Here is a 14,211-nt window from a genome sequence, read left to right on the forward strand (position 1 = left end):
ATCAGTTATTTCCATTTGGATGGCCTTGAAAGAATTCTGATCTCTCCCGGTAAGGGATAATGTGCACCCAGAGATGCCTGTAAGAATGCTATTTTGATTTTTGATAAACATTTGAAAATATTAAAGATTTTAAAGTTGTGACTCAAATGCAGATTTCATCTTTAATTTATGAAAATGTATTACTAAATAAATAAAAATAAATAAAATAATGGAGATATCCCATCTCTGAGAACTGGAAGGGACGTTGAAAGGTCATTGAGTCCAGCCCCCTGCCTTCACTAGCAGGACCAAGTACTGATTTTGCCCCAGATCCCTAAGTGGCCCCCTCAAGGATTGAACTCACAACCCTGGGTTTAGTGGGCCAATGCTCAAACCACTGAGCTAGTCCTTCCCCCAAATATTCAAATAGTCAGACTCATTTCAAACCTATCTTGAAAACGTATAAATAGCTCTATGGGCTTCAGTTGGATTATTTACATGTTTAAAAATACTCACATGTATATTGGCAGAATCAAACCCCACTGGTGCACAGCACTGAACCTTTAAGCAGCATTGAGCCTTAAATCCCAGTGGACAGTTTGGTGTGCTGTGCAATGGTTAGTAGCACTTAAAGGAAAAGGCAAATGAGAGAAAAGGGATGAGAGATTAATGTAAAGGAAAGAAGGTGGTATAGCCCTAGGTGGAAAAGATAGTGAATAGAGATGGAGACAACAGAGGAAGAGAAAAATAAAACCTTGTTCTTGCTTTTCACTTATAGGTCTCTACGTGCTTTACTACAAAGGTCATTATCCCCATTTTACAGATGTGTAAACTGAGTCCCAGGAAGGTGAAGTGACTTGTCCAACGTCACCCAGCAATCCAACAATGGATGCACAAAAGGAAAAGCTTTATTAAGGAAAATCTAAAGGGTAATGTCTTTTTTTTTTTTTTGGATGAAAAATTGGTAAAAGGAAACAAAGTCATAGCAAGTGGCCTTTCCTCTGAATGGAGAGGACATAATAGTTAGTAGTGATCTGTTGATGTTGGGGCCTACACACTTAAACATGTTTATTAATTACATGCAAAACCCCTAAATTAAGAATATTAACATTACAATGTAGAGCAAAGATTAGGTAATGCCACATTTACAGTTGCTCCGGCAACCTTAATTCTGCTCCCTTGTATAACTCCTCACCAGGGCACCAACACTCGGAGTGAAACACTCCACCTAGTCCAGTGTCTATGGTGTGGGGCTAGATGGCATGTGTGTGTTGGTGCCCTGGGGAGGGGTTAGCAAGCTGTGCACTCATCTCCTGGAGGAGTCAGAGTGTCCTGCTGTAGGTATCAGGCTGTGTACTGGTACTCTAAGGGAAGTGTCACACTGAACCTGGCACTCTGGTGGGGAAGGCAAGGTGAGTCACATTGGGTGTTGCTGCCTGGGGGTGTCACGTTGCGCTTTGATGCCAGGGGTGGGGAGGTGTCACACTGTGCTGCTCTGACGCCAAGGTTGGGTGTATATCACATTGTGACAGAGGGTGTCACACCGTGCTCTGGTGCCATGGGCAGGGGGTGTCCCATCGTGCTCTGATGCCAGAAGTGGGGTGAATCACACTGTGACCAGGGGTGTCACACTGTGTTCTGGTGCCAGGGGTAGGGGTGTCACACGGTGACTGACGGGGGTGTGTGTCACACCGTGCTTTGGTGCTAGGGGTGGGGAGGTGTCACATTGTGCTCTGGTGCTGGGATGCGGGGTGTCACACCGTGCTCTGGTGCTAGGGGTGGGGAGGTGTCACACTCAGGGCCAGATTAATGCAGGGGCTTTAGGGGCTGCAGCTAAGGGGGGCCCCGGTGCAGTTGGGCTCAGGCAGACTGCCTGCATGCCGTGGGCCCACCCTGCTCCCAGAAGTGGTCAGCTGCTGGCATGTCTCTGCAGACCCTGGCGAGGGGGGAGGCGGCTCCGCACACTGCCCCCGCCCTCAGCACCATCCCCGCCCCCAGCACTGTCCCCGCAGCTCCCACTGGCCGGGAGCACACGGAGACATGCTGACCCCTCCCCCCAGGGGCGCGCAGAGACGTGCCAGCAGCTGGCCACTTTGGGGAGTGGCGTGGGGCTATAGGCAGGCAGGCAGCCTGCCTGAGCCTGGCTGCACCGTTGGCTGGGAGCCACCTGTGGTAAGCGCCTCCCAGCCAGCGCCTACACCTCACACCCCTCCTGCACCCCAACCCCCTGCCCCATGTCAGAATCCCCTCCTGCACCTAAACTCCCTCCCAGACCCCGCACCCTCTCCCGCATCCCAATCCCCTGCCCCAGGTCAGAATCCCCTCCTGCACAAAACTCCCTCCCAGAGCCCTCACCCTCTCCTGCACCCCAACGCTGCCCCAGCCTGGAGCCCCCTCCTGCACCCAAACTCCCTCACAGAAAGAAACTCATATAACAGCTGTTCTAAGGTAAGAAGTAGGCTATTTTGAATTAACTTAACTATATTCTACATGTTTTAAGACTAAAATGTAACCACAGAACTGCTTTATGTTAATGAAAAGGCAAGTTTAGTATAGCATTAATAACCTCGATTCCATAATTGTGATCATTTTGTTTTAAATTAGGAAAAAGACTTGTACACGGGCCCCACAAAATCTAATAGCCCTGGCCCACACAGGAGAGTTAGGAGATGAGGATGTCACACTGTGCTCTGGGACCAGGGGTGGAGGTCTCACACTGTGACAAGGGGTGTCACACCATGCTCTGGTGCCAGGGGTGTCACACCGTGACTGACGGGGGGTGTCACACAGTGCTCTGGTGCCGGGGGTGTCACACCGTGACTGACGGGGGGGGGGGTCACACCGTGCTCTGGTGCCAGGGGTGTCACACCGTGTCTGACGGGGGGTGTCACACCATGCTCTGGTGCCAGAGGTGTCACACCGTGTCTGACGGGGGGTGTCACACCGTGCTCTGGTGCCAGAGGTGTCACACCGTGTCTGATGGGGGAGGGGGTCACACCGTGCTCTGGTGCCAGGGGTGTCACACCGTGTCTGACGGGGGGTGTCACACCGTGCTCTGGTGCCAGAGGTGTCACACCGTGTCTGACGGGGGGTGTCACACCGTGCTCTGGTGCCAGGGGTGTCACACCGTGTCTGACGGGGGGTGTCACACCGTGTCTGACGGGGGGGTGTCACACCGTGTCTGACGGCGGGTGTCACACCATGCTCTGGTGCCAGGGGTGTCACACCGTGTCTGACGGGGGGTGTCACACCGTGCTCTGGTGCCGGGGTGGGAAGTGTCAGGCTGCGGGCTGCGGCCGTAGGCGGGAGCAGCGGGTGCGCTCCGCTCCGCCAGGGGTCGCTGTGCCTCGCCGCGCGGCGCCTGGGGCGGGGCGTCGGGATCTGGGGGCGGTGGCTCCCGGCGGCCCGTAAAGGGGGGTGGGGGCGGGGCCCGGTGAGTGTCGCCGCCGCTCGGTCCCGCCTCCCCGCGCAGGTAACGTCTCCCTGGGGACGCGCCCGCTTTGCGAGACCCAACCCCTCCCCCGGGTCCTGCTGCTCTCAGGGCGGGGAACCTCCCCGAGCCCCGGTGAGGGGCTGTGGGGTCCCTGGTGTTACCTAGCCCGGGGGTGGGGCGCTGAGTCCGGTACACGCGGCCGCCCCTCAGCGGTGGGGCTCTCGCACGACCCTGTGAGGGGAGGCCCCTGACCCCTCGTGAGCGAGGGGCACGCACTGCCCCCTACCTCAGCCCGCGCCGGTTAGCCCATACCGCCCCCTGCCGGCCACCTGCTGCTAGCCCCGCCGCCTGCCACTGCCGCTCCTGGAAGGAGGCGTCAGGCCCCCGGCGGGCGGACGGCGATAAGCTCCAGCAGGGGCGGCGGCTGCCTTTGCCTCCTCGGCCCTCTGGGGAGGCCCCCGCCTAGCCCTGGCAGCGCAGGAAAACAAGGCTGCGCACCAAGGCGGCTGCAGCGTCTCCGCGGGTGGTGCCGGTGTGCACCGGGCATTGGCGGGTGGGGGTGGGGTTAGATGTGATCAGACCGACAGCAGTGTGGGGCTGGCAGGGAGCTCGGGGGGCCACCTAGGTCAGCCCCTGCGCTGAGGCAGGCCAAGTGCTCGTCCAGCCTCTTCTTAAAATCCCCCCTCTGAAGGGGATTCCACAACCTCCCTTAGAAGCCTGGTCCCGATCTTACCTATCTTTCTAGCCACAAAGATTTTTCTAATCGCTAACCCAGGGGTCGGCAACCTTTCAGAAGTGGTGTGCCGAGTCTTCATTTATTCACTCTGATTTAAGGTTTTGCGTGCCAGTAATACATTTTAACGTTTTTAGAAGGGTTCTTTCTATAAGTCTATAATATATAACGAAACTATTGTTGTATGTAAAGTAAATAAGGTTTCAAAATGTTTAAGAAGTTTACATTAAAATGCAGAGCCCCCCTAGACAGGTGAGCAGGACCTGGGCAGTATGAGTGCCAATGAAAATCAGCTCGCGTGCCGCCTTCGGTACGCGTGCCATAGGTTGCCTACCCCTGTGCTAACCTCTATCTCCCTTGCTGCAAATTAAGCTCATTACTTTTTGGCCTGCCCCCAAAAGACATGGGAAACAATTGGTTGCTGGGCTCTTTCTAACAGCCAGTAATGTGTTTTGAAGACAGTTAGTAGGTTCCTCTCTCACTCAGTTGTCTTTTCTCAAGATTAAATATGCCCAGTTTTTTTTAACCTTTCCCCATAGGTGAGTTTTTTTTTTTAAACTCTTATCATTTTCGTTGTTCTCCTCTGGACTTGCTCTCCAGTGTGTCCATTTTTTTCCGGACGTGTGGCACCCAGAATTGGACACAGTACTCCAGCTGAGGCCTCACCAGTGCAGAGTAGATGCCACTGGGGCCCTGCACTACCACGTGAGAGGCATGCACTTGTCCCCATCCCGCTCCAGTTAGCCCATACTGCTTTGCAGGTGCGTGCCCTGCTGCTAATGTGTTGTCTGCACTAGTGCTGCCTTTTTGTTCCTGCCACAGATGGAGCTGTTGGCAATAATGGGATTTTTTCCAGGGGCAAAAAAAATGGCTAGTGTTAAATAGCTCTAGAGTCTAACATTCCCAGATGGAGTCTTAACAGGAGCTTCTGAAAACTATTATAATACTTTTATCTATTACAGCTTGTACTTTACATGTGTGTAGGTGTAAACTGTGATCAGATTATTTTAGGCATGGCGGTATCGTGGGCAGAGCCAGAGAGGCACAGTTATTAGCAGGGCAGAATATAACATGTTGGTGCTAGCATGAGATTAAGAAACAGGAAATATAAACCTTACAGGAAGACTTTAGGGAAATTGGCTTATTTGGTCAGATTCTGATTGTTCCTGAAGACACAGAAGTTAGACCACTATAAAACTGAAGTGAAAAAAATCAGAATCTGGTGTATTGTTGTAGGAACTTTTTACACGTGAAAAGCCATATTTTCTTGGAAACTAAAGTCTTGTATTTGTGTCACACAAGTAACAGCTAAACTAGGAGCTTGGGGTGTGATTCCAAGCTCTCAGAGACATATGTGCACCAGCTCTCTTCGAGCTGGTTGCACTAAAAAGAGTAATGTAGCTGTAGTAGCATGGCCAGCAGCAACAGAGGATAACCATGCTCAGTCCATACCGCCAGGGTTCCAGCAGGTTTGTACTTGGCTCGGCTAGCCTGGGTTACCACTGCCAGTGCTACTGGATGCTCGCTCGATGGTGTGTATGTCTACAAGAGTTGGGAATCACACCCCTATCTTGTAGTGTAGACATAGCCACAGTAACAGCGATAGCCTGCTGCTGTGTACCCTAACCTGACCCAGTACCTCAGCATGGTGTTAGTGCTGCGCTGCACTGCTTGCTAGAGTTGCTTTGCTTCACTTTACTATTTTTAATACACAGTTCAACCAACATTACCATTTTTGATCAGATGACATGATGATAAGAAAAGGTGTGGTTTTTACATTGGGATAAATTAAGCTTGTGAGCAGTCTTGAGGTAAAAACACAGGAAAGACAAAGCAGCGAAGTTTTACTGTGAGTTAAGGTAGGCAAGGTAAGCACTACAATTTTACCAAAAGGTCAACCATGGGTGGAGATTAAAGTGCCCTGTCTTCACTATGTTTTTACCTTCGGACCATTCACATGCATTACTTAACCTGAGGTAAAAACCCACTTTTTTTTTTTTTTTTTAGTGGTGAAGACCAGGCATAGGGATATTAAAGCTGGTGTTCTAGCCAAATTCCAATATGGACAACTACATTCTGTTTACCTAAACCATCCCCTGAAGCTACATTTCCTATGCCAGTCTTGCAATTTCACTTAAATGCATCATAAATACACTAAATGTGTGCCATGATTAATATCTGTTTTAGTAAGAGAGCAAAAAACAATGAATTTTGTTTTGTCAAATATGTATAAACAAGTGAAAAACAATGTTTGGCATCTGTTGAAGAGACATTAGTATTTTAAAACTAACATTTCGGGAAGAGGAAATGAAATTTTTCCTAGACTTTTTCTCACTTCTACCATTAGCCAGAGAAGGTGCAAGTAAAATATTTGCACTAAAAGCATACTTTGAAACATGTTTCAGAATTAAGGTCTTGATTTTATAATTGACTGCATGTGGGAGCACCCCTGTAGGGAGCCTCACTGAATTCAGTGGGGCTCTGTACAGATAATGGGGTGCTGTGCACAGTCAATAGCAGGATTGAGGTTAAACAGTAAATTTGATACCTTCTCAAAGCACACATTTGGAATATAAAATACTCTATGTAAGCATATATGTTTTACTTCTTTGAAACTTAGTTTCAAAGGTGGTTAATGTTTCAGTGATTAGGAAAATAATTAAAAAATAATCTTACATTTCAGTTCCTTCTCTAATGTACAGGGACACTATTTACTCTTGTAAAAAATGAAACTCTGCTGATTTTAATAAAGAAAAAATGCCAGGTAGAAACATTGCCTTTGCAAATGATCTGCTTAAGGAGAGCCTTGTTAACTAACCTTGTAATCAGTACATCTTTCATTCTATTTGCATCTGTACACTAACAAATCATTCTGTGACCTGTCATGTTCTTCTGCTTTTACTACTTCATTGACATGGGATTAAGAGCTAATTTAAATAGGGCTACAATTGGTATGTTGGGGGGGGGTGGAGTTTAGCTGTATTATAAAAAGCAGAAAATTGGATCAGGCTTATCTCTTCATTTTACAAATTAAAGGTAAGTGGTGAAAATTTAGGTCTTGCAAATTGTTTAGCCAGACACCTGAAACATGCATTTTAGAAATCAAATGCTGTGTGTTTTCGTTGGTATAAAGTTTATTGAAAAATGGTTATTAAATCAAAGTTAGTATGTAACTGTAAATAAAATACTGGATAAGGTCTTTAAATGTGAGCCTGTCAATCCCTTTTTATGGAGAGAAGCTAATGGGTTAAACGTGTGGGCTGGCTAAAGTAGCAGTGCCCAATAAATTCAAACTCTGCCTCTGACTGACAATTGGAGCTTTGAGAGGCTGGATCAGATTAGTCTGATCCTTCCTGCTTTGTTGAGACTGGGAAGCCATTTTGGGATTCTGCGGTGTGGAATAGAAAATAATGTGCTGTCAACTTGCAAACTTGCCTTGAATTATTTTGACTGGGATTGCTGGACCTTGGAACAGAATGCTGAAGCATATAATCATTCTAAATATGTGAAACGGATGACTCAGGATTTTGGATATATAGGTTTGATGCCATGCATTTGCTGCTGTTTTTTGTTAAAATGTAATATAAATTGATAGATCTTGGAGCTTTAGCTAGGCAAACTGTAAATTAGAGTTTTGTTTTGAAACTACTTGTTTGAAACTGCTTAAATATCTAATTCTAGTGAGCCTTCAGTAGATCACTGTGCCTCTTTAAATGAAAAGGCCTGGTTAGATTCATGTGCAGCAAATTCTGCTTGAGTTTTTAAATCACTGTCTAATCTGAAGGTTCCCAGTCTGTAAAATGACTCAATGCACTTTAGCTATGACATGTTTTAGATTCTCTGTGTGTGTATAAACAATGAGAAGACATGTTTGTGGCCTCAGTACAACTGAATTTGTAGCTATTTTCTGTTCAGCTCCTTTTTATATATACAGCATTTTTATCCATTTAACAGACCTGGGTTTTAGTAGTAGTGTTACAGTTTGGCAATTATCGACTGCATTATAGCACAAATATTTACATTTACAAGATAAAGTCTAATTTAAGATGTTAATGTTCTTAGTGTTCTCTGAGCCTTTTTTAAAAGAAACAATATATAAACATCCTTCTTAAAAAGTTCTTCATATCCTTATGAACAAATATTTTGTATTAAGTGTGTTTAATATTTGCTTGAAGCTCTTTGCTTTTCAGCCTGTTTTAAATTGGTAGTTTTGGGGATATGTGGGGAAGACATTGCAAAAATTAAAGATACACTCCATGGAGTGTAAATACAAAGTTAATTTGATCACTTATATAGGAATTTCAGATGGCTAGATTCCTACTCACTAAATAGGACAATATTAGTATTAAATGCTTATTGTGAACAATAGCAGAGTTTCAAGTTTGAAATTATAAGTCGAAACAGTTGGTTACTAGGAATTGTTACATCATTTAATATTTATAGTAATGAAATGAGAGCCCATGGTCTAGCAAAGCTTATTTGGAGTTTATGGTAGTAGCATGTTTTCTATATGAATAATTTAAATGAGTTTGTCTGCCTTCAAGTGTAGAGTTAAAATAGCAGATTCTGTTTACAATAATGCTGTCAAATCTTATTCTATGTACGCTTGGTAATCTCAAAAGTGAGACCCGTTTTCTTACCAAATCTAATTTCCCATTTGTAATGCATCAATAAGGGTTTGCTCTTACAAGGCTGTCAGCCTTGTATTTTGCTGCTAGCATTTGTCCAGTGTCTTTTTCCAATGACGATGTTGTTTTTCCCCCACTCCTGAATGTTAGAGAGGAAGGATGGTCCGATGGTTAAGACAGTAGCCTGGGAATTGGGAGACATGAGTTCAGTCCCCTGCTTCAACGCAGACTTCTTGTGTGACCTTGAGAAACTTGCTTAGTTTCTGTGCCTCAGCTCCGCATCTGTAAAATGGGGTGTTTGTGAGGATAAAACACTAAGAAAAGATTTAAGCACTCAGACGTTATTGTGATGGAGGCCACATAGGTACGTGAATCACATAAGTCACAAATGACTGTAAGTTTGGGCTCATCCTAGTCCCTGCAAGTGCACTGTGAATGCAAGGTGCCATGCGCTTGTCATGACAGGTTTGTGCTAAAAAGCCAGTACCCATGGGCCTTGTCATCTTTATTAAAGGAGGGGGTAAAAAAGTCAAAGGGTGAAATCCTGGGCCTGCTAAAGTCAATGGCAAAAATCTTATGGCTTCATTGGGAACAGTTCATTGACTATGTCTCTGGTTTTGAAGCTATGGAAAATGAGAGTTATAGTTCCCCTTTGGGAAGAGAAGCCTCTTAGCACAAGGCAGTGGGGAGGAGCATGATTCTTTAGTCATGCTGCCGACCTGACAGCTTTGGATTTGCCCACATCTGCGGCCATCTGTACAGAGGTGAGGTCCCTTTGCAGTGCTTCCAGAACTCCATCTCCTCCCTTGTAGCATAGCTAACTCAAGGGTTGTGTTATCACCTGTTAGCATAGCACCCTCAGGGTTCATTACACCACCAACTCTGTTGGTTTGCCATGGGTTGATGCCACTTCAGAAGATTATCTCCTCTCCCTCAAAACCAACCATTTCCTAGAGGAGCTCGGGTGTTGCACTATGAGATTGAAGTGTAATAACAGAGGTGATGTGTGGAAGCTATGCAATGTTTGCCTGCACCCTATTTGGCTGAAATTTATACTTTGGTCTCTTACTTTCCTGTACTCTTAAGTTACCTCACAAACCTAGTTTGGGTCTTTTTGGACTTTTTGTAAATAACTTGTTTGTTCTTATAACCTGTGGAACTCATTGCCAGGGGATGTTATGAAGGCAAAAACTATAACTGTGTTCATTTAGATAAGTTCATGGAGGATAGGTCCATCAGTGGCTGTTAGCCAAGATGATCAGGGATGCAACCCCATGCTTTGGTTTTCCCCAAGCTTCTGACTGCTAGAAGCTGTGACTGGATGACGGGTTGGATCACTGGATAATTGTTCTATTCATTCCCTCTGAAGCATCTGGTCTTGGCCACTGTCAGAAGACAGGATACTGGGCTAGATGGATCATTGGTCTGACCCAGTATGGCCCTATGTTCATTCACTCTTCTCCATCCCTTCCCATCATTCTAACAGACTTTTCAAGAGAGAAGGAGGGAAATAGAGGCAGTGAAAGTCGGATCTTGGGCCTACTAAACTTGACAATATTCATCTAAGCAGCAAGTATTGTGAAAAGCTTATACTTCGTGTCTGCTGTATTCCCTCATGACACATCAACTTGAAGTCTAGTCAGAATAAACAGTTAAAAGTAGGTTCCTTTGTCAGTTTTTGGAGCCTCCTTTATTAAAATGCTTCTTTTTTGCTCCTGTTACTTTGTGAAAGATTCACCTGAACACAGGGAATTGACTGTGTATTTGACAGCACTCTACTATATAAAGTGAAGAAACTGGAAAAACAGAACATTTCCCCCTAATCTTTTAGTTACAGTAGTTCTAAGTGCTGCTCCTAACAATAGTGGGTAAAACATCTTCAGAGGCTTGGGCCAATATTTTCAAAAATTGTTGTCTAACATTAGGCTCCTAAAGTAATTACCTGCTTTTTTTTTTCAAAATTGTTGCTGTGTGCTTGGCACTCCTGAAAATTAAATCACTCCATATTTTGGTACCTAAATCAGTTACGTTTCTAACTTTAGGTACTCACTTTTGAAAACCATAGCTTTGACTTTTATACTATTGCTTGTAAACAAAAGAATCCTCTTAAAGCTCTGTTTAATATAGTCAGCCATTAGAACTGCTTCATACTTGCTGCTAATTTTTGAAAATATTACAGATAAAGAGGCATACCTCATTTCTGAATTCCCTTGTTGTTGGACTAACATTCTAAACTTCATTTTGAACTCAACAAACTAAGCTAAGTGGATACTTCTTTTTTCTGCTGTTACCAGGCAGTTAGGTGGTGAATTTGTGATTGGAGGTTGTGCTAGTGATTCGATTGCCCTGTGGTAACATGAGAACCAAAGGCCAGATGATCCTAGTATACATGCATTCACTTTTTTTAATTAGCAGAAATATAAAGCAATACAGTTCAGTAGTGATGATCTTTCCCAAAGTGTCTTTCTTCTCACAGAACTTTTTTTAAAGGGATCAGAAATTATCTAAATTCTAGCTATTTAATTTAATTTTGTTTAAAAACCTGAAAAGGGGAAACAGTGTGGGTGGAGGTGCAGGAGAAAGGAAATCTAATAGATGTTACTATGGGTGAAAGATGGGGGAGGGGGCCTTTTAAAGGTGCAAGAAGGGAGCTTGCCACTCATGTCCTATTTGTGCCTTTTAAAATCTGTCCCTTGTAGTCTAGCATTCTAGGTGGAGGGACACTTGTGGGTGTCAGACGCATTAAATCAGCTGAGCTGCCAGGTTGAAATGTGATTTGTTGATGAAATGCTCCTTGCAAAGTATTTGTACCTTTTGGTCCACATTCAGCCCCAGTGGCAAATTGCAGACAGACAAGTCAGTTGGTCCATAGTTTTAAGGTCTCTCTGTAGCTCTTGTTGTTGATTCAGTACAGTACCCTTACAGTGTAAGTAGAATGTGGCTGCCTTGTTAAAGATGACCTGTGGAAAAAAGGAGGAAAAATGGGATTGTGCTTTGTTGCTACTTTCTCAAAAAAAGTCTTTCAGACCTTGAATCTTCTTGCATTGGAAATTCAGGTTTTGTCTGTTTTGGAAGACTGATTAGAGAGTTCCTGAAATGATATCACGAAGACTGAAAGCTGAGCAGTTGGCAGAGGAACGGATTCCTAGTCAGTCTGTGTGGGGTGACCTTGTAATAGCAGTTTAATTCCAGTGATTTACTAAATGTTGAAGAGAATGTCGGGGTAAAGATTCAATACCTATGCTTCAATTAGAGTGTGAGAACAACAGTACACCTGCTCTGAGACATCCGTTCTTCAGCAAAAATCAGGGATGAGTAGACTTGATATTCTTGATGCTTCTTAGGTACATGCTTTTGGGGGGGGGGAGGGAACTGCTTCAGGCATTCTTTATACATAAAAAAGAAGCAAAGGAGAGCACAACTCCAATTTTAAAAAAGTTTTCTGGACAGAGATTTATCTCCAGCTAAATAATATAAATAGTAAATAAGGAACACTCCAACACCCAACATTGCAGGTATTAACTTCAAAGATCTAGCTGGGGGGACTGTATAGAATTTAACCCTTAGGCAGTCCCTTACTTTGTTTTGGATGAGTAGAAACACCTGAGCAGAAGTACATCTCATGGTTGTAACATGGTTTGATGTATCTGCACAGGGTGGATTAAAATGTCCTAATTTGCTTCAGCCAAAATAGCTTCCCTTAGTAAAGGGACAGAACCAACTTAATCACTTGTCTATTTTTTATATCATATAGTTAATAAAACTATTAAGGTTGAGACTGTTTGCATTTGATGAAACTTTGTATAAAGTCAATCTCCTCTGCCGTTTCACTAGGTTCTTCACTGGTTCTCAATCTTTCTAGACTACTGTACCCCTTTCAAGAGTCTGATTTGTCTTCTGTACCCAAGTTTCACCTCGCTTAAAAACTACTTGCTTACAAAATCAGACATAAAAATCCAAAGGTGTGTCAGCCACACTATTACTGAACAATTGCTTACTTTCTAATTTTTACCATATAATTATAAAATAGATTGGAATATAAATACTGTACTTACATTTCAGTGTATAGTATATAGAGCAGTGTAAAACAAGCCATTGTCTGTATGAAGTTTTAGTTTGTACTGACTTCGCTAGTGCTTTTTATGTAGTCTGTTGTAAAATTAAGCAAAAATCTAGATGAGTTGATGTACCCCTTGGAAGACTGCTGCATATCCCCAAGGGTATGCACACCCCTGGTTGAAAACCACCGGGGCAAACCACTTTTTAAAATAAGCAAAATACTATTCTAAAACTGAAAAATTGGCAGAGGAACTCAAGGGCCAATATAGTATCTGAAGCTACTATTTACCCATATCTTGAAGGAGTAAATTTGAAGCTAACTAGGCTCTCTTGTTCTGCATGAAGGGAGCCTAAGACCGCCTGCCTCCAGTTTTCTAAAACGGGCTCTGTTTGTTATTTGAAACCTGACTATAGCTGGCAGCGTAACAACAATAGAAGATGAGTGGTTCTCTGCCCTGCCCCTTCTTTCATTTCCTTGTTCTTCCAAAAGCTGGTCCAATAAAAGATATTAGCTTGCCCACCTTGTCTTTCTGATATCCTGGGGCCAACATGGCTATAACAATACTGCATAGTCCTTCGTCTAGCAGTATCAGTAGGGGATGGGGAAAGAGTTTTCTTCTAACTACAGCTACTAGCATACATAATACTTCCTGCAATGCTTGTTGTTGAGTTACAAGGCTGCACTCTTAACTCTGGAGACTCAATATTGTTACAGTTTCTAGTTTCTTGCCGGCTTGTGAATTGAAAGAATGAGTCCAGATCTAAATCTGAGCTTTCCTCACTCTGTACACTAAATGTAATGTACAGTGGTACGCTTTTTTATTTATAAAATAGGTCAGGGTGGATTGATTTTTAAATCCTGATTTAAATCACCAAGTGGAAAGCTTCCATTTAAATTACTGATTTTAAACAACTTTTCTGTTTGTATTTGTTACTTTCTAAAAAAAAAAAGGTGAATTCTCATTGATTGATACGACTATTAAATAGAGCCTTTACGCTAGATTTAGTACATCTTTTTGCTACCTAGGAGGGTACACTTTAATAATATACATTTATTTGAGCAATTACATAGCTTAATATTCAGATTCTTATTAATTTTATATTTGAGTACGTTAGAAAATGGTGAATGATCTATTGCTTATTTACTAGATATTTTCTTTTTGCTTATGACTTGTCAAGCTACATTAAGATGGTAATAAATTTAAACACATAGCATATAAAATTTATTTTTATTAAAACAACCTTTACATGTTTTGGATACATACATATATTTCTGTTATCGAAACACGTTTCACATTTACATCTAAGTGATTTTAATAAAGGAACAGAGGGATTAACAAATCAATGAATTAAACTGATTATTTTATCAGCCTGGGGAA

The 14,211-nt window shown here is 43.6% G+C and overlaps 1 protein-coding gene and 1 long non-coding RNA gene across 51 annotated transcripts in view; one reads left to right on the forward strand and one right to left on the reverse strand.

Annotated features, from left to right (window-relative positions):
- The first annotated feature begins 888 nt into the window (after positions 1-888).
- SUN1 (Sad1 and UNC84 domain containing 1) overlaps positions 889-14,211 on the forward strand; it is a 65,441-nt gene continuing 52,118 nt past the window's right edge. For 18 of the 50 annotated variants that reach the window (XM_008164664.4, XM_008164668.4, XM_008164669.4 and 15 more), the window contains exon 1: positions 7,491-7,684. The gene's annotated coding sequence lies outside the window, so the exon portion shown is untranslated. Of the gene's footprint in view, positions 909-3,321; positions 3,452-6,133; positions 7,182-7,442; positions 7,724-14,211 lie in introns of those variants that run through there. The other 32 variants (XM_008164665.4, XM_065560004.1, XM_065560013.1 and 29 more) reach the window with 20 other exon arrangements.
- LOC135974070 (uncharacterized) lies at positions 11,164-13,179 on the reverse strand. Its single transcript, XR_010591198.1, has 2 exons — positions 12,829-13,179; positions 11,164-12,159 (listed from the first exon to the last, which is right to left on the reverse strand). It is a non-coding gene; the product is annotated as an uncharacterized LOC135974070 (long non-coding RNA).

The sequence above is a fragment of the Chrysemys picta genome, chromosome 10, assembly GCF_011386835.1.
Source record: "Chrysemys picta bellii isolate R12L10 chromosome 10, ASM1138683v2, whole genome shotgun sequence".
Taxonomy (NCBI): domain Eukaryota; kingdom Metazoa; phylum Chordata; order Testudines; family Emydidae; genus Chrysemys; species Chrysemys picta.